Source organism: Balaenoptera acutorostrata, chromosome 14, assembly GCF_949987535.1.
Source record: "Balaenoptera acutorostrata chromosome 14, mBalAcu1.1, whole genome shotgun sequence".
Lineage (NCBI taxonomy): Eukaryota > Metazoa > Chordata > Mammalia > Artiodactyla > Balaenopteridae > Balaenoptera > Balaenoptera acutorostrata.
This window is the reverse complement of record NC_080077.1, coordinates 12,281,222-12,299,507: the sequence shown is the minus strand read 5'-3', so window position 1 is coordinate 12,299,507 and position 18,286 is coordinate 12,281,222. Positions and strand designations below refer to the sequence as shown.

At 45.5% G+C, this 18,286-nt stretch overlaps 1 protein-coding gene across 1 annotated transcript in view; it reads left to right on the top strand.

The window, feature by feature from the left end:
- SCAF8 (SR-related CTD associated factor 8) overlaps window positions 1-17,929 on the top strand; it is a 194,913-nt gene extending 176,984 nt beyond the window's left edge. The window contains exon 22 of the transcript XR_003623742.2: window positions 17,883-17,929. The gene's annotated coding sequence lies outside the window, so the exon portion shown is untranslated. The remainder of the gene's footprint in view (window positions 1-17,882) is intronic.
- Window positions 17,930-18,286: the final 357 nt, after the last annotated feature.

Below are 18,286 nucleotides of genomic sequence, written 5' to 3'. Positions count from 1 at the left end.
CTGAAGAAGCTCTTAGCACTTCCTGCCTTCTCAACTCGGAACCCTAGCACCCAGAGCACTGTCCCCCAAACTCTTTCGATCATGCGCATTAACAAAATCTGTACAAGTCATTCTTCCAATTTTTGACTGTTTATGTATTATGTGCTGTATTAGTCTGCTAGGGCTGCCACGGTCTGGGCGGCTTAAAGAACAGAATTTTATTTTCTCACAATTCTGGAGGCCAGAGGTCCAAGATCAAGTTGCCATCAGGGCTGGTTTCTTTTTTTTTTTTTTAATTGTTTTTTTTTTTTAATTTAATTAATTACTTTATTTATTCTTGGCTGCGCTGGATCTTCGTTGCTGCGGGCGGGCTTTTGCAAACGGGGGCTACTCTTCATTGTGGTGTGCAGGCTTCTCATTGCCGTGGCTTCTCTTGTTGCGGAGCATGGGCTCTAGGTGTGTCGGCTTCAGTAGTAGTGGCGCACGGGCTTAGCTGCTCAGCGGCATGTGGGATCTTCCCAGACCAGGGCTTGAACCCGTGTCCCCTGCATTGGCAGGCGGATTCTTAACCACTGCGCCACCAGGGAAGCCCAGGGCTGGTTTCTGATGAGACTCTTCTTGCTTGTAGCCGGCCACCTCCTTGTATCCTCACATGGCCTCTTCTCTGTGTGTGTGCAGAAAGAGAGAGAGAGAGAAAGAGAGAGAGGCCTGGTGTCTCTTCCTCTTTTCATAAGGGTCCTATCAAAATAAGGCTGCACACGTATGACCCTATTTAACCTTTAATAACTCCTTAAGGCCCCATCTCTAAATACTGTCTCATTGGGGGTTAGGGCTTCAACATGTGAATTTGGGCACAAGTCAGTCTATAATATACATATTTTCTATTAAACGGGTATGTTCATTTAAGATACATAAAATAGACTCAAAAAAGATGAGAATTTTAAAAGTAAGTACAAGTAAGAATTCTGATATTTTCTCCCTACATGCCAGGGCATCACCTCGGCGTACCCGGGATACACACCCAGCATTCAAAACCACGGACCTGAGCAATGACTGCCGTGTCCTAACAGATCTGTCCACTGCCGGGCTTTCATGTCGTCTTCCCATCCAGCTCAGCCTCTGTATTAGCCTTTGTAAAACGGTGGTTTCTTCTTCCCCCTTCCTCAGAAAACATTGGTGCTCTGGGTTGCCCAGGAGAGGCCAGGGCAACTGCCAGCCTGAGCTTCAGGGCCCTCCATGTCCCAGCGTGACCGCTGCTTCAAGCCGTTGTTCCTCCCGCCGCCTCCTGCGGTGCCCCCTTCCTCCTCCTCTGCGGGTCCGGAGCCTGTAGTTCGCATCCTCGCCACCTTCCCTCTTCACTCCCACACGTTTGTCCCTCCCTCCTTGGAGCTCTGTCCCGTCCTTTGGTTCAGGCTCACCTGCCGTTCGGCAGTGTTACTTGCACTTTCATGGGTGCCACCTTTCCCCCTCAACTGGATTACGGTCTCCAAAAGCTCATGGTCCAGGTTTCTTCTTCATTTTACATCCTCCTCTGAGCGCAGACTCCGAGCCTGCCCTCTGTCACTGCAGTGCTCCTCTGTCCTCCTTCCAGTGGTTGTGGCTGGATCGAGACCGCCGCGGGGGCGTTGGAAGCAGTGACACCATCTGACTTGCTGTGAACGCACGGCCTGGATGTGTTCCGAGCAGGCAGCTTAACACGGCTGAGTTCCTAAACCTACTCCAGCTCAGCTTCTTGCTGATGCTATTTCCCAGAATTTGGTAATATATTCTCCTAAAAATTTAATAGAAGGAAAGTTGGCTGCTCATTGAAAAGTGTACGCTTGACTGCAGACTCAGATTACCTTAATTAATGTTGACGAATGCAAGATTTATTAGCGAAGCGGCCATCTCTTTAGTGCCCAGTGGGGCTCAGGACATGCATGTAAATCATTCCGATAACAATTTCCTGGATTGAGCACTTGGCATTCGCCTACCACAAGGTGCACCTATTCCCAGAGAGCAGAGCTGGGGTGCTGAGGATGATTTGAGTTGATGAACACTCAGGAAAAGAACGACTTTGCACACTGAAGAGGCAGCAAGCCTGGAGCTGTTTCCAAACCATGAATTCTCCTTTAAAACTCACCAGCTAATGCTGGCCTGAGAATTTCAAACCAGTGGACTAAAATGAAGATACCAACTCACTTCCTGAATTTTATCTTTATGGCCCTGTGGCTGCAATCCGGCCATCCAGGTCCCAGAGGCGTGCATGGGGACCATGCCATTACTGGGATGAAGGCCTTGGAGACCTGTTAGCTGAAACCCACTGTTCTCTGTGAAATGAATGTGTGCAGGCTGCAAATTAGTTTCTTGGTCCACCTTTAGGAGGGGATTGCCCCTCACATTGAACTGTTTAATATTTAAACTCTGTATTTTTTCCTTATCTACGTGGTAAACTTGGCAGACTCAGCAAATGTTATAATTGTGTCCAGAGTCCAAAAGTCATTTCATAGTATATGTTTCAAGTATAATGTGGTTCAGTGTCCTGAACCAAGATTATCTCGCCCCCCTCTTTGAGTATTACACAGTAGCCAAGGATACTAACTGGCCCTGTGGGTGACACCCACGTAATCTGCAGAGACCATGCGGGTAACACTCAGGCCATGTTTGTCAGATTAAAGTATAACTGCAACAATCCTGGAACGGTTAGTTGTCGATTTTCTCTTGGTTTCTTCATACTTTTGCATAAGAGCTACCTGTATCTCTTACATGGAAAGCAAAGGGCTGAGTTGGAGAGAGGGACGGACCTGGGAAAGGCCGGGGGACACATAGAAATGTCTGCTAGTTGAATATTTCTTTGAGATTTTTGTTCTTTTCATTTCCACGAGAGACCCACAGAGAGGGAATTCCCTGGCGGTCCAGTGGTTAGGACTCCGTGCTTCCACGGCTGAGGGCCCAGGTCTGATCCCTGGTTGGGGAACTAAGATCCCGCAAGCCACGCAGTGAGGCCAAAAAAAAAATTAAAAAAAAAAAAAAAAGAGAGAGAGACCCACAGAGAAAGAAGGAAAGAAGGAGGGCGGGGGAGAGGAGAGAGGGAGGGAAGGATCAAGAAAAGGAGACACGAAAGAAAAAGAATGAGAAGAAAGGAAGGGAGGAAGAAGAGAAAGAAAGAAAGAAAGTCTCCCCCTGGATCTCATGCGGTTTTATGAGGCCACCTCTTGGAGGAGAGTTTAACTCAGGACACAGCTTCCCTTCGCAGCCTCCCTCCACCGTGGCTGTTGGCAGGGGCCGCAGGGACATTACAGACGCCACCAGAGAGGGCTGCGGGGCCGGCCTTCTTGCTTCTCCGGGCCCTCGGCTGAGGCCCGTGTGGGGAATAGCCACGTGGGTTGCCAAGTCAAGCATTTTCAGGGCCTGAGTCACACAGACAGAGCTTTAACTCTGTGAACACAAAGCAGGCAAATAAAGACCAAAATGCCAATCCCGGAAGGCGAGGGAATGATCATTAAGTGCCACTACAGGCCCTCAGGGTAATTCTCTGCACCGTTCTGTTCTGGGCGAGGGAAACGCAAACTCCTATGGCCTTGGTGAGTATCAGGCCTCCTCACTGTTTTCTTGAAAGCCTGCTTGGAAGCATAAGGGCGCAAACCAGGACGGAGTTCGGAAAGTCTGCGTTCATCGTTGGGGTTTAATTAAAACACACTGAGCCTTGCAGAAGCTTGTGGTTTAGAGTAATGGAAAATTTAGGGAATCAGAAACAGAGACGGATCTGAGGAAGAAAGGTCTGATTTTCTCCTCAAGCCTCTGGATTTCTTGCCTTCCATTTCCTCCCAGACTTGTAGTTGACACCTTCTTAAACATGTGAATTATTTTTCTAATAAAGGATTAATCAATTTCAAAATCACAAGTATTTGGTATTTACTTATACAGAGGCATTATCCAAATGTTCATTCTATTTCATATTCCCTTCTATTAGGTTAATTTATAAACATACATTTATCATACACCTCCCATGTGCAAAGCAAATGAAGGGTGCAAGGGGTACAATTGTGAGCAAAACTAGACTGGCCTGGCCCCCTTCCTCATGGAGCTTCTTTTTTTTTTTTTAATTTATTTATTTTAGCTGCATTGGGTCTTCATTGCTGTGCGTGGGCTTTCTCTAGTTGCGGCGAGCAGGGGCTACTCTTCGTTGTGGTGCGCGGGCTTCTCATTGCGGTGGCTTCTCTTGTTGTGGAGCATGACTTCTAGAGCGCAGGCTCAGTAATTGTGGCTCACGGGCTTAGTTGCTCCGCGGCATGTGGGATCTTCCCGGACCAGGGCTCGAACCCGTGTCCCCTGCATTGGCAGGCGGATTTTTAACCACTGCGCCACCAGGAGAGCCCGCAAAGGAAGATTTTAAGAACATTATTTTCCGGGCATTCTTGTCAAAATCAATGTACAAGCAATCAATCAATTGGTCAAACCAAACAAACTCGATACCGTGTTGGGGGTTAGGGGCTAATATCAGGCAGGTCTATGAGAAGTTTTATTCATCATCATAGCCCCTCCTCCCCCAGAGCAATAAATAATGATACAATACTCCTTACGCACAGCTGGCTGTGTCAGTGACCTTAGTCAAGTCATTTGATTTCTTACTTTCCTTATCTGTGAAGTGAGGGTTTGGGCTTAATGATCTTTAAGCACCCTTTTTTTTTTTTTTTTTAAGCACCTTTGTCATTACTATCAACACACTAAGCAGGTACCTGCAGTGGTGGCCAGTGCTTTTACACTTTCCTATCCACGCCGTCCTCCCACATACGACACAAACATTGGCCACCAGGAGATTAAAGGCAGAGAGAAGGAAGAAATAGGATAAGCACAGCAGGAACATGTCAAGTAAATTATGCCTTCAGACTCGAATTCTAATTTTCTCTTGTCTTCCTTCTTCTACTAAATCATGTTCTTCTTTCTTCTGTTATGTAGTGATTGAGTTCATCATCTTTAAGTCATTCATTCATTTGTGGAACACTTCAGAGTGTCCAGTATATTCCAGGACAGGGCTGTGTGTTGAAGATGTGGACATGAACAGTTTGACCTCATATGGTTTTCCCTCTACTAAAATCAGTACATTTTACCCAAAATAGTCCGTTGACACCCTTTTCAATCCTAGGCTCCTCCTCCTGAAAGGCTAGTGTGGAAAATATTTTGCAAACATAATGATCAAAAAAAAGACTAGTCGTTTTTTTTTTCTTTGAGCTATATCTAATTGCTTAAATTTCAAACGTAAATTTTTGAAAAACAGACCCTACACAGTCATCCATTACTCTTGTCCACACACATAAACAAATAAAACTCATAGTTGCGTCGTCATATGTGCCTTTCCTGTCGTCCGTAATAATGTTCCCTGGGAAGAAGTAAGACAGGTGGAATTTTTAAAGTTTTTTGAGTCTCTAGTGACAGAGATACTTATTCTCATTTTATAACACCTACTGTATACCAGATAATAAATGTATACTGATTCATTTTCTGTTTTGGTAAATAACTTTCAGAGAATGGCAGTTTATCTTCAGAGGATGATAGATGAAGGACCTCCTTTTAAAAAGAATATTTCAAACTAATTTTCCCCTAATTATATTGGAAGGTTTTTAATGACAAAGTTCATGAAAGGGTCATCGGATTTCAAAAATTCTCCTTGCTCTGTCGATATGACTTAAACATTTTAAACTAAGAGGGTATCTGGATTTATGAGCTTCCACCTACGTCTTGGATTTAAGGGGGGAAAAAAAGGTATTTGGATTTATCTTCATGACAGATTTTATATTCAAGAGAGAACTCTGTCGTGAGGTTGCTTTCCTCAACTATTGTTCATTTCACACAATTTGAGCAGATTTTTAATTTATTTTTAAATTTTTTTAAAATTTAAATTAAAAAAATTTTTTTGGCCGAGCCTCATGGCATGCAGGACCTTAGTTCCCCAACCAGGGATCTAAACTCTGCCCCCTGCAGTGGAAGCGCGGTGCCCTAACCACTGGACCGCTAGGGAATTCCCATGAACAGATTTTTTTTAACTATTTTGTTCAAGTAGAGTTGATTGACCATGTTGCATTATGAACAGATTTTTAATTAAGGTTTACAGGTGAGTCACCATGAAAATGATGCAAACTCTTCTCCCCCCTACGGTGAAGCCATCGATGGACCCTGCGCTTGTTTTGTGTGAAGAGGCCGTGAGTGAGTGTTGGAAGGTCCCCTCCCCTCACCCCACATCTGAGAGGGGAATTGCCTGCTGTTTCTCCTCCTCAGTTTAAAAAGATCCTTCTGGGGCTTCCCTGGTGGCGCAGTGGTTAAGAATCCGACTGCCAATGCAGGGGACACAGGTTCGAGCCCTGGTCCGGGAAGACCCCACATGCTGCGGAGCAACTAAGCCCGTGCACCACAGCTACTGAGCCCGTGCACCACAACTACTGAGCCTGTGCTCTAGAGCCTGAGAGCAACAACTACTGAAGCCCACGTGCCTAGAGCCCATGCTCCACAAGAAGAGAAGCCACCGCAATGAGAAGCCTGTGCACTGCAATGAAGAGTAGCCCCCGCTCACTACAACTAGAGAAAGCCCGTGCGCAGCAACGAAGACCCAATGCAGCCAAAAATAAATAAATAAATAAATAAATAAATTAAAAAAAAAAAAGATCCTCTGGACTTCCCCATCACCAAGACACTCAACTATCATGATGACTAAATTAAAGCAACTCGAAGAATTGTTTTTACTTTATTGTCTGCATAAACTAACACCCCCAAGAACTTGCAGGGAGAGTTTAAGGGTGGGTAAACCACACACGTGACTGTGAGAGGGACGGGAGGTCTCCTGTAGCATTTTCCCCGGAAGGTCGGCAGAAATGTGAACCAGTAATTCCTTCAGAAGACAAGCTGCTGTGTCTGTGGGGAAGGAAGAGTGCAGCATTCAGCCTCCCTGAGCCTCGAGACGCTGGGCGGGCAGCACACGGGCCCACGGTGCTCAAGGCGCCCACTATTACACAGACTTCCTGTTTCTGATTTCAGGCCTTTCAGAAAATTTCCTGTGAAATGGAAATCCTGACTGGTCTTTTCTGGTGCATTCTTACTACGTGGTAGAGAGCTAATTTCATACCATTGAGGAAGCTTTTCCCAAAGAGACTAAAACCGGGGTGCTGGAGAAAGTATAAAAACACACGTGCGGGAGACAGGTCAGCGCTCAGGCCCAGCTGCACTGGGTGACTGTGAACGCTTCACACGCCGCAGAGGAACTCGGAGCCCCAGCACGCAGCCCTGCGCAGGGCAACTTTCAAAAGCTGCAGCAGGCCAGTTTCTTTCTGCGTCGAAGAATCACCTCCTTCAAAACCCTTGGGAATTCTCAAACTTCCATATCTATATCATGAATTACAAACAACACCAGTTCTCCTCTTGGAAAATTTGATATTTAAACACTAATGATGTTAATATTTTAAAAAAAAGTGTACATGTCACAGGCAGGGAACGTGCCAAACATCACCCACACGACTCTTCACAACAACCTCACGAAGTAGGAATAGCCCCACTTTACCCATGAGGAAACTGAGGCCAAAAAAAAAAAAGAAAGAAAAGAAACTGAGGCCAGAGGAAGAGGAAGTCATTAACCCAAAGCCAAACAGCTAAGAAGCAGCGGAAGCAGGATTGCCATCAACTCCATTTGACTCCAGAGCTCATGATCTCAGTGAGTTTATGCTGTATTGCCTCAGTGTAAGTGATACAAACAGCTGCTCTAGTTAATGATTGACTTATGCAAGTGAGGACAGCTTGCGTGTATTTATTCTGACGAGAGTTTATGGTACCATATCCAAATGCGTCTGCATTTCCTTAGCAAGGATGGGAGCAGAGAAGCTAAGTGCAGACGGTTTGCTTGTCCTCTTATCATCTGGAATATCCTCTACTCCGAATGTCTAATTTTCTTGTCCCTGTCTTTTCATGACCACTGAATCAACAGCCACGTTTGTCCCTGTCCTTTAAATAGTGTATGTGTTTTGGAGTAATCAGAAAACAAAGCTACATAAAGAAAACACGAAGAATGTTTTCTGGTGGAGATTGTATTGCAGAATCAAGCTTGGAAATGTGACATAATTTCCAGTTTCCCCGTTGATTGAGGCTCTGATGTAAGGGGATTTTTTTTTTTTTTTTTACTTGATTTATTTACTTTTGGCTGCGTTGGGTCTTCGTTGCTGTGCACGGGCTTTCTCTAGCTGCGTGAGCGGGGGCCACTCTTTCATTGCGGTGCTCAGGCTTCTCACTGCAGTGGCTTCTCTTGTTGCGGAGCACGGGCTCTAGGTGCACGGGCTCCAGTAGTTGTGGCACGCGGGCTCAGTAGTTGTGGCGCACGGGCTTAGTTGCTCCGCGGCATGTGGGATCTTCCCGGACCTGGGCTCGAACCTGTGTCCTCTGCATTGGCAGGCGGATTCCCAACCACAGCACCACCAGGGAAGCCCTAAGGGGATGTTTTACAAAGTCCTTTTTAGTGGCAACTCAGACACACCTTCAAGTAGAGACATGCCACTTGGGCATCAAGCAGAGGCTCAGCTGTCTGAAAGCCACCAGCCCGATGGAGAAGGAATGACTCCGAACCCCCAGGCTGGGCTTGTTTGCTTTCCTCCTGGAGGATAATAGGATGCTAAGTATTGGGTCTAGCTGCCCCTCTCCCCCGGCCCCCAGAATGGTCCGGAACAGGATCAGCCTCACAGCCATCATGCTCTGGACTGGAACTTCCTCTAAGGCAGAGCCACGTCGTTACATCCCCAAGGACGTGCACTGCGCCTGGAGAAGCTCATGGATGAAGGCGTAGCTAAACGAGTGGGGCTGTCTGAGCACAGGGAAGATTCAGCGGCTTCTGGCTCTCAATGTCACCCTGTTTTTGTGAAGATGTTCCCATAGAAGAAGGTTTCAGTTTGTATGTTGGAAGCTCATGGGCCAGACTTTCAAACAATGAAAGAATTCAATAAAAGGATTGGAAGTTAAGAAGATCTCCAAGAAAGATTTCTCTGCACAAATAAATTGACAGTGTTGCTTGAATAAGAGTCTTCCTCGTGTTTCCCTCATTACCAAATTCTCGGTACTTTAAGCTGGCCCTAAGTCTATAGTCCTTGCTCTAGAATTTAGAGCCCCAAACAAAAGCCATGCTGGGGTATATGCCAAATTAAGTAAACCACTGTGCCTGAATATAAATATAAATGCCTGAATGTAAATATCAAAGTTTATTAGGACAACTTGTAGCAGCTTCAACAAAGGGTGTATGACAGTAAACACATGGTAATGACATTGAAACCATTTTTTGTTTAGAAATAAAATGATTTATTTTATTATTTATTTTTATTTATATAATTTTTAATTTATATTATTTATTTATTTATTTATTATTTATTTTATAGAAAATACATCTATTTTCTATAGATGATAACATACCCCATAATCATTTATCAAAGTAGTTTTTCCCATGTTGCTTTTCTTTCAAACAGGTAAGTGGCGTGATGTATCTTTACACGTTGGACACTGTCTATATTGTGATAAACATTCATGAAAACACCGTGGTCCGTGGGGTATTTTCAGGGCACCAACAGCACTGTGCCTACCAGGGGCCCTGGTGGTCTTTTCCAGATCTTGCCCAGGGCGCCTGGAGGGGTCAGGCCGAGGCGTGTCCATGCGGGGGCTTCCTAGAGCCAGCTCCGACTTTTAGATTTTATCCCATTGATATCTAGATCCAAGATCTTTCCTCTCCAAGGAGGAATTCTGAAAGTGTCTGCTCTCAGCCTGGCTCTACCATGTCATTACGGTAGACGATTCAATCTGACTTTCATAATATTGTAACATGGAGATGAAATTTCCTCACTCACCTTAACTACTGGTGGAATCTCCTGCAGCCAGAAACGATCATTACCCTTTGCTCGTTCTCTTCCCCTGGCACTTACCACAGTCTGTCTGGTAAGATAGATATTTATGTGCACGTCTTATTACATCTTCGACTCCTTTAACTATCTATCAGTTCTTTATGTACCTGTTTTCCTTAGACCCTGCTTCGGAGGTCAGGAGACTTGGATTTGAATGCTGGCTTTATTATTTCTACTGCCATGAAAACTTGGACAAGCTATTTTCCCTCCCTTAGCTTTAGTTGTCTCTTCTGCAAAATAGGGAGAATGAAGTTTCTACCTCTGTGAGTTGCTTTGAAGATTAGATAGCACATGTGAAATGCTTCTGTTGATGCCTGGCACATTGTAACAACCAATAACTATCATCTGTCATTCGTAATGATATTCTGGAGTAGAACCAAGCCTTGGTCCGGGAGCTTTGCTCATCTGGGAGGAACTCTGAGTGTCTGCGCTCAGCCCATCTCTGCCGGTGCTGCTCGTGCCTGGCATCCTTCTCCCAGCACCGCACCTGCTTTGGGACTGCTGCCCTGCAGCGGTGTCACCCCGCTCTGCCACTTTTCCTTGTCAGGGAGTCGGTGCATCAGGTTTGTGTCATGAAACCTGGAGTCACTTGAGTATGACAAGTTCTTTTTTTTTCTTTATAACTTTATTTATTTATTTATTTTGGCCGCGCTCCGCTCGGCATGGCGTGTAGGATCTTAGTTCCCCGACCAGGGATTGAACCTGTGCGCCCTGCAGGGGAAGCATGGAGTCTTAACCACTGGACCGCCAGGGAAGTCCCTATTTATTTATTTGTTTGTCTGTTTATTTAATTGAAGTATAGTTGATTTACAATATTGTGTTAGTTTCCAGTGTCCAGCAAAGTGATTCGGTTATATATATACATCTCTTCATTCTTTTTTAGATTCTTTTCTCATATAGGTTATTGCAGAATATTAAGTAGAGCTCCCTGTGCTATACAGTAGGTCCTTGTTGGTTCTCTATTTTATATATAGTAGTGTGTGTATGTTAATCCCAAGCTCCTAATTTATCCCTCCCCCCCCATTTCCCCTTTGATAACCATGTTTGTTTTCAAAATCTGTGAGTCTGTTTCTGTTTTGTAAATAAGTTCATTTATATCATTTTTTAGTTAGATTCCACATATGAGTGATATCATGTGATATTTGTCTTTCTCTGTCTGATTTACTTCACTTAGTGTGATCATCTCTAGGTCCATCCATGTTGTTGCAAATGGCATTGTTTCTTTCTTTTTTATAGCTGAGTAATATTTTATTGTGTGTGTGTATATATATATACCACATCTTCTTTATCCATTCATCTGTTGATGGGCACTTAGGTTACTTCCATGGAGTGTGACAAGTTCTTATATTAAAAATATTCAACTAACCTAAGGCTGTTCCTGTGCTCCCTTCCTCACCCCTCCAGAGATCAGGAAGGAAAAATGGGTTGTTATCCATCTGACAGCTAATAATTCTAGGCAGTGACTGCACAAGATACCACCCCAAGGCTGGTGGCATTTAAAAAGTAGTGTGAGGTGGACTTCCCTGGTGGCACAGTGGTTAGGAATCCGCCTTCCAATGCAGGGGACACGGGTTCAAGCCCTGGTCTGGGAAGATCCTACATGCCACAGAGCAACTAAGCCCGTGCGCCACAACTACTGAGCCTGCACTCTAGAGCCCGGAAGCCACAACTACTGAGCCCGCGCGCCTAGAGCCCGTGCTCTGCCACGAGAGAAGACACTGCAATGAGAAGCCCACGCACTGCAACAAAGAGTAGCTCCCGCTCGCCGCAACTAGAGAAAGCCCGCGCGCAGCAATGAAGACCCAACGCAGCCAAAAATAAAAAGATAAATAAATAAATTTATATTAAAAAAAAAGTAGTGTGAGGTGCGCTCTGCCTTTCAGGATGCTACAGTCCCTGTGGCCAAGATGGGATACAGTATTAAAAAGCAGCTGGCAATGCCAGGAGGGTTCTAAGTGGCAAAGGAGTGGTACAAAGGAAAGTAAGCTTACGAGACAAGGAAGATCTAGGTGTCTGGAGGAGCTGGGTCTGGGAGTGATGATCCTCGGCCTCGAGCACGACTCTAAATAAAAATGTGCTGTCTTTGTATTCTCCAAACTGAAAAACAAAAAAAACACTGCGAGGGCAAGTCTGTTTCTCACGGAAGAATAATTCCTTTGTTGATTGACTCTAGGAGGAATTAAAGAACATTCACACCTAATTAAAACAAGTAAAGTCTGGAGGTGAGCTCAGGAAGGTGGGGTGATTTATGAATCCCACCTCAAGACCTTCAACTTGAAGGTGATCAACTTGAGCAGGACTTGCCTTAAGGCAAATATTACCCGGTCTAATTATTAGACCTAAAAAGCAATATCAGTCTTTTTAAAATTATTATTTATTTATTTATTTTTGGCTGCGTTGGGTCTTTGTTGCTGTGCACGGCTTCCTCTAGTTGCGGCGAGCGGGGGCTACTCTTCATTGCGGTGCGCGGGCTCTAGGCATGCGGGCTTCAGTAGTTGTGGCACACAGGCTTAGTTGCTTCACGGCCTGATGGGATCTTCCCGGACCAGGGCTCGAACCCGTGTCTCCTGCATTGGTAGGCGGATTCTTAACCACTGTGCCACCAGGGAAGCCCCACAATTTCAGTCTTAATGATGCTTATATCCTATTTTACACAAAGACGAGATGTACTAGGAGCGATAGCTCTAAATTTCAATGTTAAGAGTCTATGTGAGAAATGTTTGTTTAAACAATATTTTTATTACAGTTTCATAAATACAGAAAATGCACTGGACATAAGTTACAGTTTTGTGGATTTACTCAAATAAACACACCTGTGTAACCACAATCCAGTTCAAGAAATAGAACATTACCAGAACTCCTCCCTTCTCCCTGCCCCTCACAGTCACCAAAGGTAACCACCCTCCTGACTCCTGCACGGTAAATTAGTTTCACCTATTTTTGAACTTTATATAATTGGAACCACCTAGTACCTATTAATTTATGTCTGCCTTCTTTCTCTCAACATCACGTTTGTAAGATTCATACATGACTTGCTTAATTTACTATGCTGTACAGTATTCGTAATATAAATATACCACACTTGATTTATCCATTCTACTGTTGAGGGACATTTGAATTGTTTCTCATTTGGTCTATTTCATACAAGTAATGATGCTACATTCTTATACCCACACTGTGCACACTCTAAGTGCATTTCTGTTAGTGTATAGACTGGGGAAAACTTGCCCAGTCATTGCAGCTATTGTTTTTGTGGTTATTGTCAGAAAGTTTTTCCAAAGTGTTTGTATGAATTTACACTCCCACTGGCAATTTATGAGACTCACACATGTCCTTGCTGACACTTGATATTATCGTCTTTTTAATTTTAGCCATTTGGAAGGTATGTAATGGGGTCTCTTTGTGGCCTTATGCCTGAGGTGGAGCATCTTTTCAAGTGTTTATCAGCTATTTGAGTATCTTCTACTGTATAGTAAATGTCCAATCTTTTGCCTATTTTTTAATTGCAATGACTTTTTTATATAAATTTATTTATTCATTTATTTATTTTGGGCTACGTTGGGTCTTCGTTGCTGCCTGCAGGCTTTCTCTAGTTGCAGCAAATAGGCGCTACTCTTCATTGTGGGGCGCGGGCTTCTCATTGCGGTGGCTTCTCTTGTTGCAGAGCACGGGCTCTAGGCACGTGGGCTGCAGTAGTTGTGGCACGTGGGCTCAGTAGTTGTGGCTCCTGGGCTCTAGAGCGCAGGCTCAGTAGTTGTGGTTCACGGGCTTAGTTGCTCCGCGGCATGTGGGATCTTCCCAGACCAGGAATCAAACCCGTGTTCCCTACATTGGCAGGTGGATTTTTAACCACTGCGCCACCAGGGAAGTCCGACTTTTTTTTTTTTTAATTAATTGATTCATCAACGTTTATATGTATTCTGGATACCAGACCTTTATGGGGTCCATTGTCACAGATACCTTCTCTCTGGCTGTCTTGGCAGCTTAGTGATTGGAAAACGCCTCAAGGGGAAAAGGAATCCAAACATTGTGCTCCTGTCTCCAAAATTCCCTTTTCTCAGGGATTTTGGTCTAAGACTTCAGTGTCTGGGCAGCTCTTTGATGACTTGCAAGCATGTGAGTGTGCGCTCATCTGGATTTCCTGCTAGCTGTTTGCATCAGTAGGGTTGGTCTAATATAAGCTGTTTCTTTATCTTCAGAAGCAAAACGTCAAGAATGAGACTGTTGGTTTAAAAAAAAAAAAAAGGTGGGGGGGACCTCCCTGGCGGTCCAGTGGTTAAGATTCCACGCTTCCACTACAGGGGGCATGGGTTCGATCCTTGGTCAGGGAAGTAAGATTCCACATGCCACAGGGCGTGGCCAAGAAATTAAAAAAAAAAAAAAGAGACTGTTGGTTTGGGGCATTTCCAAGGAAAACTGTAGAATAGAGAAGCATGTCTGATATCCTAAGGGCCATCTGCACACACAGAGCAGAGAAACACCTTTCTTGGGCTGGGGCTGAGGTGGTGTGGAGCTGGGATAAAGGCAGGATGAGAAATGCTGTGTGGGGTTCTGCCCTCTGACCCTTGGGCCTTGTCCCTGGGGATGGGCATAAAATAAACCAGAGAAAAGCTTGGGGATCCCCAAGCGTGTTCCTCCGGTTTAGCCCACAGAAACTTTGGGAAGCCCCCATCTAGCGGAGCAGTGAACTGAAAAATAAAAATAAAAAGCTAGACTGAGAGCCAGAGGACAGCTCTCAAGTCCTGTGTGCCCAAGGGCCCCAAGTGCGGTGGAAGGGGACTTCCAAAGCCTGTCTATTCCTCAAAGCAAAGCACAGAGCTGGGCTGAAAATAGCCCGGCAGACGGGGGGAGGCCTCCCAGTTGAGAGAAGGAGGACACAGCCTGTGGAGTCCTATTCATGGAAGTCCATGGTGGGCCGGGTGATGGCAGTGTTTGCTACAAAGACCAAGGTCGATGCCCAGGTCCAGGCAAGACGGACTCGGGGAGGACTGGGGCAAGTCTGCCAAGTGCATCCCTCACCCAGGCCGGCTTGGCCCTGCTTCTCGAGAGCACCTGGCCTGACCCACACCCAGCCTCCTCCTGGTACTTACTTGCGTCTAGAGAGAAGAAGAAAAGAGATCAGGAACTGAGGAAAACCCAGAATTGACAAACTAAATATCAGAAAGAGATTAGATTTTTAAGCCGGAAGGGACTGAATTTCTTTGGGGGTGAAATTTCTTTTTCCACAACTGTTCTGGATTGAATCATGTCTCCTCAAAAGATATGTTAAAGGCCTGGTACCTGTAAATGTGACCTTATTGGAAAGATGGTCTTTGCAGAGGTAATCAAGCTGAGATGAGGTCATTAGGGTAGGCCCTAATCCAATATGACTGGTGTCCCTTTAAGAAGAGGAGAAGAGGGCTTCCCTGGTGGTGCAGTGGTTAAGAATCTGCCTGCCTGTGCAGGGGACACGGGTTCGAGCCCGGGTCCGGGAAGATCCCACACACTGCAGAGCAACTAAGCCCGTGCGCCACAACTACTGAGCCTGCGCTCTAGAGCCCGCGAGCCACAACTACTGAAGCCACGTGCCACAACTACTGAAGTCCACGCACCTAGAGCCTGTGCTCTGCAACAAGAGAAGCCACTGCAACGAAAAGCCCGCGCACCGCAACAAAGAGTAGTCCCCGCTCGCCGCAACTAGAGAAAGCCTGCAGGCAGCAACGAAGACCCAATGTAGCCCAAAATAAATTAATTAATTTAAAAAAAAAAAAAAAAAAGAAGAGAAGAGGGAATTCCCTGGTGGTCCAGTTGTTAGCACTCTGTGCTCTCATTGCCAAGGGCCCAGGTTCAATCCCTGATCCGGGAACTAAGATCCCACAAGCTATGTGGTGCGACCAAAAAAAAAAACAAACCGAAAAACAAACAAAAAACCCAAATCATTAAAAAAAAAGAAGAAAAAGAAGAGAGACAGAGATCCAATGGGAGATGCCATGTGACGACAGAGACAGAGATGGGCGTGATGTTCCTACAAGCCCAGGAGCTCTGAGGATTACAGGCAACCCCCAGAAGCTACAAGAGAGGCATGGAACAGAGTCTCCCCTCGAGCCTTCACAGAGACCACGGTCCTGCAGACACTCTGATTTCAGACTTCTGGCCTCCAGGACTATGAAACAATAAGTTTCTGTTGTTTAAAGCCACTCAGTTTGTGGACATTTTTTAGGGCAGCCTTAGCAAACGAGTACAACTACAAACTGGAAATGGGGGCTGATGAACTAAGTTGAGACCAATTATGGAAAAGGAAAGACAATTAGATTTCTGTACCTGTCCCCACATTTTATATTAACTCAGGCATTGAGCTCGTATTCTATTCCTTACAAAGGTAACCTTTCATGTCACCTTTGCATCTGGGCGACCCTGATCTGCTTCTCTCCATGTAGCAATTCCCCGAGTTTATATGCTTTCCTGGTTCTTGTTTCATTAAGCTAGCCTGAACTGGCTCAAGTCAGAATTCACACCAACTGAGGAAATAGATACAGTTTACAACCAAGTATACTTTGCAGTAAAACGAACAAACAAACAAACAAACGAACAAAAGCAACAACCACAACAAACAGGTCAAGGTCTCACCAGGAAGGGAATTAGTGACAGTTACAGTGTTTTCTCATACAGACGTGTACCATCAGGGTCAATCTGTTGGGGTGACTGAAGGGCTCCGGGGAGGCCTCCTCGGTCAGATCGCTTGTACAGGTGTCTGAGATCCATCATGTGGCATCATTCCTTTGCTTCTTGAAGGCGTCATCCGTTTTACAATTAAAGCACAAATATCTCCCAAGAAAGTTCAGTTCACAGCTTAAGCTCTTAGCAACAGCTGACAGATGTTTATTGTGTGATTTCTGTCCTGGGACTAGGGGAGAGGTGAGGATGGAGCAAGGAAGGCCGTGGCCAGGTTCCCAGTGTGGCCGAGCGCGAGGTCATCATAATCATCAACAGGCAATATTCGATGAGCATCCAAGTCATTATGATGACAATTAACTTAGAAAGCATGAACTGTATTTTCAAAATAGAAAGGAGTTCATTAATAAAACAAAGAGTCCTGTCTTCCCCATATGATTGGTGGTGAGGCCCATCTACTCTGGGTCAGCTAACCGCTAGCTCTGTGACCATGGCAGGCTGCTTATCCTTTTTAAACCCCAAGTTATGGCTCATCTGTGAAATGGGCTAATAGTGTTACCTACCTCATTAGGTGTTTACAAGATGCAAGTGAAATAAATTATCTAAAGCCCTGATGCTATTGCTTGGCACAGAGTAAGCGCTCAAGAAATGTTAGTATATCATCCATCTGTGACTTTTCCCCCGTCAGGCTAGTGCGTGGTTGGATTTCTTCATGCAGTGCTGGTTTTGTGCTAAAATCATCTGTGTTGTTCCACAGAGTGTCCAGGGCTGTATTAACATGAATTCAGACATCAGGGCATCAAAGAGCGGTCAAGACCCCCAACACTGGGCAGCACCCGCACTGTGCCGCTTACGGTGTATTTTTCCTGTTTGAAAATATGCTTGAAGTAAAAGAAAGCATCAGGATGAGAGAAATCCCACGGCTGTTTTTAGCTTGTAAAACACTTAGATAGTGCTTACTCTGTGCTTTACAAATACAAACTTGTTTAATCCCCATACGATTCCGTCAGGTAAAACCTATGATTATCCTCATTTTACACAGGAGGCGACGGCGACACGGAGGGGTAAGTCATTTCCTGGGGTCGCAAGGCTAGTGTAAGAAGGGGACGCTTCCCCTTCCATTATGTCTCTATCCACTTTCCTTGAAAATGTGTGCCAGTCAGAGCTTTATGGACACTTTCAGTGTGACCACACCTGGGATGATGGAGGCTGATCTGGCCAAAAAAGCAAGTGGATTGAATTTTTAGGAAAGAGGAACCTCTGTGGACCATGTACCATCTTCTGGCAGGCGGAGGGTGAGGGCAAGACTTGGCATCCCTGCAGAGTTCTGACAGCCTTCTTTATCTCCACCCTCAGGGGAAGAAGCCGAGCAGCCTGAGACGGTGAGGCAGTTATCAGTCGCCAGCTCCCGGATGACAGAGGAGAGGAGAAAGGAGATTTTCAGAGCCCAGTTATGTTAGACATATTAACAGAGGAATCTAACGTGACAGAAGAAAAAGAAGGAGGAGATTCTTGCCCCCGAGGGCAAAGCATTCAGTTGCCACGTCACTGAACGGGACTTTGCAAAAGGTGTGTGCACAGCAAGAGTTGAACACAGCTCCAACTGAGGAAACAGATATCCCCCCCGTGGAGCGAGGGCCCGGAGCGCCTGGGGTGTTCCAAGTCCCCGGCCAGTTACCAGGACACCTCCGACCGGCCGTCGCCAACCAACGTCCACTGTCCCACTGGGGAGGGGGCAATGGTGAGGGAACCAGAGGCCT